Consider the following 10,031-nt stretch of genomic DNA (forward strand, 5'->3'; position numbering starts at 1 on the left):
CACACACACACACACACACACACACACACACACACACACACACACACTAACACAAACACACGCATATAGTTCACTGGAATATTTTTATTTATTTATTTATTTTTACTTTTAGGAGTCCTGGAAGTCCTATCTGCACTGAGGGAATCACAAGCTGTGATAAAAATGTTAGTATTTTGAGAAGCAGAATTATTCTGGGATTACAGAAAATCCTCAGTGGAGATAGAGTATATGATAACACCATTTTGCACCATGTCATACACCATAACATTTATCCAAGAAATCAAACTAAACCCACTTCAATGGCCTGAGAACTGATGTGATTTATAATTTCACTGGAAATCTTCAATCTAGAATCAAGCTAAACTTGGAGAAATGGACTGAGTGTTCATCCAAGGTATGCTTAATAGACAATGTGATAAAAGTATGATTTCATGATTAATTATTAAAGATTATGTGGCTTAGTCTTCTGAATTCAATACCAAATCATGCAAAATATGTGATGGAAACAAGAAGAATCCAGAAATATTGAATATTGAGGTGGTTTTTTTTTAAGATACTAAAAGTTGTTAGGTTGATTTCATGTCAATGTATATAATTATATTGTTTTCTCCCAGTTAATTTGCACAACCTTTAGCAATTTCACCATAATGTGGTGAGCAAACAAAAGCCCCAGGGTTTGGCCTGAGCTTCACAATCGTTCTACTCCCCCTTGCAGTTGGAAAGCCTCCCTGAATACACAGGAAAAAACAATTTTTACCAGTCAGCACAGAAGACTTTGAAGGTCAGAAATTAAATACACAATTCAAGGTGAATGCAGATACTTGGAAAGATTGGAACTAATGTGATGGGCACTCACAGGAATGCAGGGACTTTTACATGGACATTTTGTGGGGCTAATCAGACCTGAACTTTGTTCCAGTTCAGCACTTGGCCTTTCTAGTTAGGTTCACATCTTGTTGCTATGTTTAGAGGTTTATCAGGGTAATTACCTTCCCTTTATCTTTTTTTTTTAAATAAAAATATATATTTCTTTGTAACATAGAAAAAGGTACTTTTTCATTTGCTCTTCAGGGGTGAACTCCCCATCACCTAGTTTTGTAATCTCAATGTCATCCTTGACTCTCCCATTTCCTTTACCAATATCTGAAGCAAGGCCTTTGGCTAAATGGAGCTCAGAGTCAGGAATAGCTGAGTTCAAATCTTGTCTCAGATACCTTCAAGCTTTGAGCAAATCACTTCACCCCTCTTGGCCTCAGTTGCAAAATGAGGATGATAATAAGAGCAAATATTATTGTGAGGATCAAATGAGTTTACACAAATACAGTGCTTGACCAACTTTAAGGTGCTGTGTAGATGCTAACTATAAAGCTTAAAACTGTACCCAAAATTTGGAGCTTGAGTTAGATGAAAATAGGGTTAGCTGGTTTGGGAACCAGTGATCAGGTGGAAAGGGTAGTTACTAAGGAAGTGATGTTTACCTAAAGGGAATTATCCAGTAAAAAGCCCTTTTTCTTGGCACTATATTATCTCACATTTCATCAGTGGCATGGATGAGGGTGGGGAGAGCATGCTCATCAAATTTACAGATGATATGAAGCTAGATGGGACACCTAAGGTATTTCAGAAATGAATTGAGATGCAAAAAAACATCTTGACAGGCCTGATCAATGGGACAAGTCCAATAAGATGAAGTTTAGGCAAATTGCTAGTGGTTTTCAGCATCCACAAGAAGCACAAACAGTCTCTGCCCGGGAATACTCATTGTCCTGGACTACTTTAGATTTTATTTGCACTCACATTACTTACTCTTCTGAGACATATGTTTGCTTCACATTCTAGTCTGGAAACATAAAGTGAGCAACATGTGTGTAACTTTTATGATATGAAGAAGGGGGGACAGGGGAGGGGTGGGAACACGTAGTATAAGAAAAAGTGTTCTGGCTTTGGGGTCAGAGGAGCTGGATTTGAAACTCTGTAGTGTGGCAAGACAATCAACATTTCTAGGCCTTAGTTTTCTCACCTGTGAGAAAGGGGATTTGACTAGATGACCTGAATGTCCCCTCCTGGCTCCTAATCTCTGCTACATCCCTGGAACCTTGGAGAGCTCTCTGATAACTCCAGTTCCTAGTTCTGGTAAGTCAATATAGAGATAATGAAGTTTTTTTCACCAAGCAAAGTATAGCACCAAAGCAAATGTGCCTTGCTTCTCATGGATAAAACTCAGGTGAGAATATCATCTGTGCAGATAGAGAAAAGTGGACTTGTCTCCTTAGCTTTCAATTTATAAGTCTTCATTTGACTAACTCAGTCTTGAGTGTTGGAGATCTCTAACCCTAAGTTAAATAGTTATCTAGAACAGAGGACTAAGACCTCTGCCCAGACAAAGAGATAAAAAAGAAAAGACGATCTTAGCTTTGGAGCATTCTGTTTGGCTTTTGTTGACTTCAAGGGTGTGGTGTTTTTGAATAAAGATCTAACTAATGTTTATCTTAGTGGAGAGATTCTAGCCCCTTCATTTTAGCATACAGAAGCTGATAGGGCCAGCCCATGACCCTGAAGCGATACAGTACGGAGAGAACAAAGCCCTGCAAAGATTATATTCTCAGTGGTTTCTCACAAGCACTCTGAGACTAGCAGAATATTGAATCTACTAAAGATGCAATAACTAGTAAGGGAGAAGGTTCACCAAGAACTCAGTGACAGCATCATCAAAAGATATCACTGGTCCTGAATCAGTGGAGACATCAGTTTCCCTTCCACATATGTGTCCTGATCACATATGTTCAATATGACAGGACTCTTCTTGCATAATCTCTAAGCGTGTCCATTCTCTTCAATAATGGTATATGCATTTGTGGGACAGTATGACCCACAGTCTGAAAGGAAATGTTCTATTATGTCACTCTTAAGGTATTTTATTTAATACTTTTGTTTCGGGGAGGAGGGGATGTGTCCAGTGGCTAACTAATAAAAAGGTAAACACATTCAGGCTTTTGAACTATATTTTTTTTTCAGTAAATGTGGACACAGAGGCACCTGAGGTAATCATGACAGGTGCCAGACTTTGGAAAGGAGAGATCCTTCCAAATGGCATTATGTACAGACAGAGTAGGTAACCACCAATGGTGGGTGATCTTAAGGACCCTTACCCCATGGTACACCTTTGCCAACTGGCCAGGTAATCAATGTTATTCTTTTATATATGCGGCAAGCTTTCCAATCACAATTGAAATATCACCTACAGTAAGAACTTTGGAATTGATTGTATGACATGGGGGACACCGGCACAGGACCACTCAGCGTGGCATGCCCACATCAGAGAAGGTGCTGTGCAAAGCAGAATTGAGGTTCAGATTCTTATAATCTAGACACTGCTCAGATTTTTAGAATCTAGCCAATAGCTCACATGTGCTCAGATTCCTTAAGAGTCTGGCTAATATGGCAGATCTTTAATCAACCTTGTCTTTGACTGAAAAAAAAAAGCAGAATTGAAATAGCTCAAAAGAAATTCGAGATGCCCAAATCTGGAGAATCCACTCCAAATGCTCACATGGATTATTTGTGCCCAACCTGTGGCAGACCATTCTGAGCTCTAATTGGTCTGATCAGCCACAGCTGGACACACTGCAGCCTGACTCTAGCATAATGGTGTCATTTTGGTCCTCTTAGAGAGCAAAGGACCACAATCTCACCAACCACAGTACAAATATTCTTTTATGATCCCTGCTTTGTTTTTTCCCTGATGTTCTTTAAAGTTACTGCTTTCCCTTTAAAATTGTCTCTAATATAATATGTATGTATATGTATGTATGTGTATATACATGTATACATATATATAAAAGACATATTAGAGAGAGATCTTGGTTGAACACAATTGTTAACAAGTTATCTCTGCCACTAGATTGTGAGTTCCTTGGATGCAGGGACTGTCTTTTCCTTTCTTTGGGTAGTGCATGGAACATGGAATACATTTGGAGCATTTCATAAATGCTTTTTGCTGACCTTTACCTCTGCTTGTGATGGAATGGGGAGTGTTGGCCAAGGTCCATTTCCTCTCTGGGGCTCTTTGTCCTTTCACAGACTGAGGGAGTTGAGCCCTGTGAATTCTAAGCTCCCTTACCCCATGAAAGCTCAGCAAATTTCAGCTTTTTTTTTTTTTCAGTGAAGGGCGTGAGCTAAACAATCTCTTACTAGCTCCCTCACCTTGCTGACGTTCCATTTTTCCATGATTGTTGATAACAGGAATCTAATTCATTCTGCTTAGTCAAATGACTGGTCACAGACTCCTAGGCTCTCAGCATTGGAAGTGACCTCTGGCTTCGTCAGAACCCAAACCGGTTCTGAAGCAGCATCTCCTCTGTAGGAGTGTAGAAGCCTTGGCTCGAAGCCACACACTGAGGACAAGAACAGCCCCTCTCTCCCTCTCTGGCCCTCTCCACTTGGGAAAACTTGCTTTGTTAGGAAATTGTTGTTCTTCCTTGACAGCAACCGCCAGTTTGCCTCTTTGTGCCTTCTTCTTCCCTAGTCCTAGAACTGCCTGCTTGTTGGGCCCCCTGGGGTCAAGATGAACAGGTCTAACCCCCGTCAATGTGGTAGCTCTTCACATAGTTGAAGCTCGATGTCATTTCCTTCCTGGATCCTCCCTGCTTCCCACAATGAATTCTCCTCTCCAGGTTAAACACTCTCAGCTCCTTCAGGGGTTCCTCTCAAAACCCTTCCTCAAACAGTCTTTTATAGTGGAAGGTGATGGATAGACTCGCATTCAGCCTTAGGGAAATGCGTTCCAAAAGCCAGAAGTTGGGAAAGGACAGATAAAATATCTAAAATATATGGCTTATGTTTAAAGTATCACCTCCTTCCCCAAGACAAACCTGGCAATCTTTAGCTTTGTTTCAGAATAATTCTGGGGTTCAGTGCCCTATGTTAGTCATTTTTCAGTCATGTCCATGGCCCCATTTGGGGTTTTCTTGACAAGGATACTTGAATGATTTGCTATTTCCTCCTCCAGTTCATTTTACAGATGAGGAAACTGAAGTAAACAAGGTTAAGTGACTTGCCCAGGATCACACAGCTAGCAAGGGTGTGGGGCTGAATTCGAACTCAGGAAGATGAGCCTTCCTAACTCCAAATGCCACACGCTATCCACAGAGCCACCTAGCTGCCCTGTGTTAAGTGGGTCCATATTAGCATGAGCTGGCAGAAAGTGTGCTGCATTTGTCTCCTATGCCTTGGATTCAAATCCAAGCTCTTTCATTTGGTACCTGGGTGAACTTCAAGCCTGTGGGCCTCAGTTTCCTCCCCTTTACTAAAATTCTAAATCTCCTTCTAGCTCTAAATCTCTATTCCTGTGGTCCACAGAAGAACAGCGCCATGGTGATCATACCTGCGACATACCTACATTCCCTAACTTAGCACCTTGTACTGTAGGCATGGCTGCCCTTCAGGCAAGCGCCAGCCTGTCCAACTTGACTTTCCTGTTGGAGGCCCTTAGGCAAGGATCTCAGCAGGGCCCACAGGAGCCGGGAGCCAAGCAACCTTAGCAGCCTAATTTGCAGGGAGGGGGCCTGCTGCCTCTGTTTTTCAGTGGAACACAATATGCCCTAGGCAGTTTCAGCCAGTTCCCTGAATAGGCTCCGAGTTCCCTCTTCAGACTGTAGCTTCTTCTAATTGGAGGGGGCTTCATTGTGCTCTGGATCAAGGCAACTTCACTGAAACAAAAAGCTCAGGAATTTTAGCAGCCCTAAAGGGAAGGGGAGGGAGAGGTCTCTGTATATTTCTCTTGGTGCTCCCCTCTAGCCCTGAAAGGGAACTCAGAGATCAAAATCTCAAGGCATTTGACTTCTCGTGGCTGCTCCCAGATTGACTAGTGCCCTTTGGCTAAATCTGTCCAAAACAAGGCTTTGCAAAGAGGCAAATACAATCTTGGGGGGGGGGGATGGGAAAGGCAGTTTGAAGTGAAGGGGGATAAAAAGAAACATTGGAGACAAGAGTCTGTGGGTGTTGGTGCCCAGGTGCTAAGCTTTAGATGGGGGCTTTTAGTATGTTTCCTTTGACCAGGCAGGGTGAGACAACCCCAGGGGAGGGCAAAGGTGTACACAACTCCTTGTCTGAGATCATCAGAAACATCTCTGACTGCTTCAGAGCCTCCGGAGGTACCAGATAAGGGATGCCTAAAATAATTAGGGGGCAGTTAGGTGGCACAGCAGATAGATTACCATGCCTGGAATCAGGAAGATGAGTCTTCCTAAATTTAAACCTGGCCTCAGACACTTACTGTGTGACCCTGGGCAAGTCACTTAACCCTGTTTACCTCAGTTTCCTCATCTATAAATATATATAAATATATATATGTATGTATATGTATATGTATATATATTTGGAGAAGGAAATGGCAAGTCAGTCCAAAGTCCCTCTTTGGCAAGAGGACCAAAAAGGGGTCATGAAGAGTTGAACATGACTGAAATGATTGAACAAGAAAATAATAAGGGGAGAAATGAGTCAGTATCATCATCCCTGTGTTCGCAGGACATTAAAGAGGCTGCATTCAGGGAACAATGACGCCAATCTTCAGCATGGCTTGAGATTACTTGAATAGTATTCAGATGTGCCTAAAGAGTGGGGAAATGGGGAAAAGAGAAAGAAAAGTGGAAGAAGAGAGAAAGAGAGGGAGAAGACAAGGAACAGAGCCATAGAGAGAGAAATGATAGAGAAAGAGAGGGAGAGAAGCAAATAATGAGAAACAGAGAGCAGGGAGAAAGAGAAAATAAGTGAACGACAGAGAAAGAAATATAGAAAGGAGGGAAGGAGTCAAAGAGATTGTGTGAATCAGAGATAAATCGCTCTTGGGTGAAGGGAGCCACATGGAAAAATGTTGGTTAAATTAAACTAAGTCTTGCTGGGATTCAGAAATCAGGAGCTCCACAAGAAGAGAGACCCAAAGTTTGCCCCGGCTCAGGCCTGGTCCCTTCATCCCTCTTGAAACTGTTAACACTGACAAGCAGGAATAGCTGGTTGTATTTCACCCAATCAATTTCTTGCACAGGAAGACTGCACAGCTCTTCAAACAAAGCCCTGTGTGAGTGAGCAGCAGACCTGCTCCTCGGGGCTGGCCTTACCTGAGTGGGCCGGGGAAGCCAGGACAGTCGGAGATCTGGCCTCAGCCACTGCCCCTTCCAATCTGGACAAAATGGCAACTTTGGTATTTGGAACTTCATCATTTTGACTTAAAGCAAACTGTGAATCTGAGAAGTAAGACATTACTCCTTCAGCTTATTTCTCTAAATGGCAAAGGATCATTTCCCAGAACAGAATTGAGTGAAGAGGAAGAAAATAGGAAGAAAAAAGGGAAGGATACTGTGCTCCATGAGGAAGGAAGAGGAAAAGTAGAAGAGAGGACCATCCCCCAAGCTTGAGCCTGTCCACTGTTTTGCCCAGGACTATCCCTGCCTCCAGGTCTGCAGTGGGAGCTGCTCCAAAGCCCGGGCTGGTGTTTGCCAACTTTGACATTCCCAGCTCTTAGTATGTGTAGCACATAGTAGGTGCTTACTAAGTACGAGGTGATTAACTACATGGTGCTGTGGGGAGACAGTTGGGACAAGGAGCATTAACACAGACACTTTGGTCCCTCCCATTTTGATTGACTCAACTGAGATGAAAGATGTTGACGTTCCCTCCAGGTGTCAGGACTGACCTCTGAGCTGGAAGGGCTTGAAGGGGCCATCTAGTGGGTTACCACCTTCATTTCACAGAGGAGGAAGTTGAGGCCAGAGAATGACAGAATCTGCTTGAGTTCAAATGGGCAGAAATGGTGGAGGAAGTTTCCTCTGACACAGGCTGGGACAACATCAGACAATTCAAAGCAAGAAACTTTTCTTCTTTAGAAAAACAACAAACCCGAAATATTTATTGAAAAAAAACCTTTTCTTACAAGTTTACATTTTTAAAAAAGTCTATTCACTGTTTCTCAGTTGCGCATGCAGAATACAAAATAACCATTGACACATTGGCATTTGGTTTTGACCGGAGACCTTTCCAATCTGGTACCAGTGTTGACGATACATTTATACATGTCACTGGGCTCTGGGACAGGGGCTGGGGGGTAGGATTCATGGAAGAGGTTTTTTGAAATAAAGGTTTCCGGATGTCTACTGTAATGTTCTTCACCTCTGGTCTCCACCAACACTGACAGTAGCTCTGAAGGTGACTGGCTAAAATGAGTTATTGCATTAAAAAAAAAAAAGACTAACAAAAAGAAAGCAAATGAACAAAAACATGGAGGGAAATTCTTTCTAGGGAGAGGAAGAGCACCAGTTTTCCCCAAGAACTATGACTACTCATGAAAACACCAGCTGCTATATTTTAGGCAATCATCCTCCAAGTAATCATTGGTTCTGCCAAATGCTTATTGGAAAGGAAGGGGATAGTTATGCTTGAATTAACCAGACAATTGTGGCCTTCCAGGACCTTTCACCTTTTAAAGCGAACTTGGTCCCATGCAATTTTCTATTCTTTTGACATGACCACCATGTGGGAACCCAGGTGTACTTTATAATTTTCCCATCAGCCATTTGGAAAGAAATACCAGGGGTGGTCTACATGAGGAAGACTTCCTCCTGCCTGGGGAGCCACACACAGGCACACATATACATTCAGGGGCACATACACACATACATACATATGGGGACACATACATTCAGGCAGGGAAGGACTGATGAGAAATGGACTGTGATCACTAATAGGTTAGGCACAGCTGAAAGAAAATGGACAAGAGGTGGCCCCTGGGGTGCTGAAGAATGGGGAGGGGGCTTTGTTCCAGGCTTCCATCAGTGCAGCAGGCCATACCACTTAGCACTTTTCAAGTTCAAAGAAGAGATAGAAACTCATTAATTCTCCTACCTCCCTGCACCAGTGGGTGAAGTATCATTTCCCTATTTTACAGACAAGAAAAACAGAGGTAGAGAGGCTGCCTGAGGCTTGGGGAGGGGGCAGGGGTATTCAGCACTGGATTATCACTACAGAATATCTAATCTTCAACCAGGCAAACAGACCACACCTCTATGGGGGAAGCAAACAGAAAGATATTGAACAGGTAAACAGCTAGGAAACCAGAAACGGGGTGGGGAAAGAAAAGGAGGAGGGGGGAAGGTGCTTCTTGGCAGAATGTGCATCTGTGAGCAAGAGGCGATCAGAATTATGTCAATAAAATGTTCTTGGCAACATCTGGAAAAGCCCTCACTGGAAGTTCCATGAGGGCAGGGGATTGTTTCAGCTTTGGATTTCTTTCCCAAAAGCCTCCTACAGGGCCTGGCCCATAACAGGCACGTAAATTAGTGCTGAATCCTAGATCAGTATAGGAAAGCCATGGAGCTTTTGACACTGCCCCATGGCTCAGGAAACATGGAAAGGTGGGGGAGGACATATATATATATATATATATATATATATATATATATATATATAAGAGAAATAGAGCAGAGACTGGGGCTTAGTCTCAAAACAATGTTTTGTTTTTCTTTTTCTCAGAACATCCCAGATTGGGGGCAGAAAAGCTGAGAACATGAAATGAGATTAAATATCCAAAGCAAGAGAACCAAGATGGGACAAAATGGCTCCAAGGATAACTGGGCTGAAACGTGGAACACAGAAACAATACACGAGTGCATGCACCTCCCCTGAGGTCAAGGTTTGAGGGTTCAGATTGAGCATTTAGAGTAACCACTGTGGGCTGTGAGACTAGACAGGCGGTTGATTGGATTAAGGAAACCAAAGTGGCTGATGAAGAAAGAGACATTAGTTGGGATGATTCAGGCCCTCCTATTCTCTCTTTTCCATCAAATCCCTTTGTGGTTGGCTGATTGTGGCCCAAACCAAAATATTAAAACAAAACAGCCAGACACATACTATACCTAGTGTACCAAGTCAAGCTCATCCAGGCTGGTACTATGGGATTAAACACCTGAAAAAAATTGAAAATACAGTATGGGGATCATACACAGGGGCCTTGGAAGTGTTCTTTTCCAAAGCTCCATGTT

Source organism: Vombatus ursinus, unplaced genomic scaffold (assembly GCF_900497805.2).
Source record: "Vombatus ursinus unplaced genomic scaffold, bare-nosed wombat genome assembly UNPS02006874.1, whole genome shotgun sequence".
Taxonomy (NCBI): Eukaryota; Metazoa; Chordata; class Mammalia; order Diprotodontia; family Vombatidae; genus Vombatus; species Vombatus ursinus.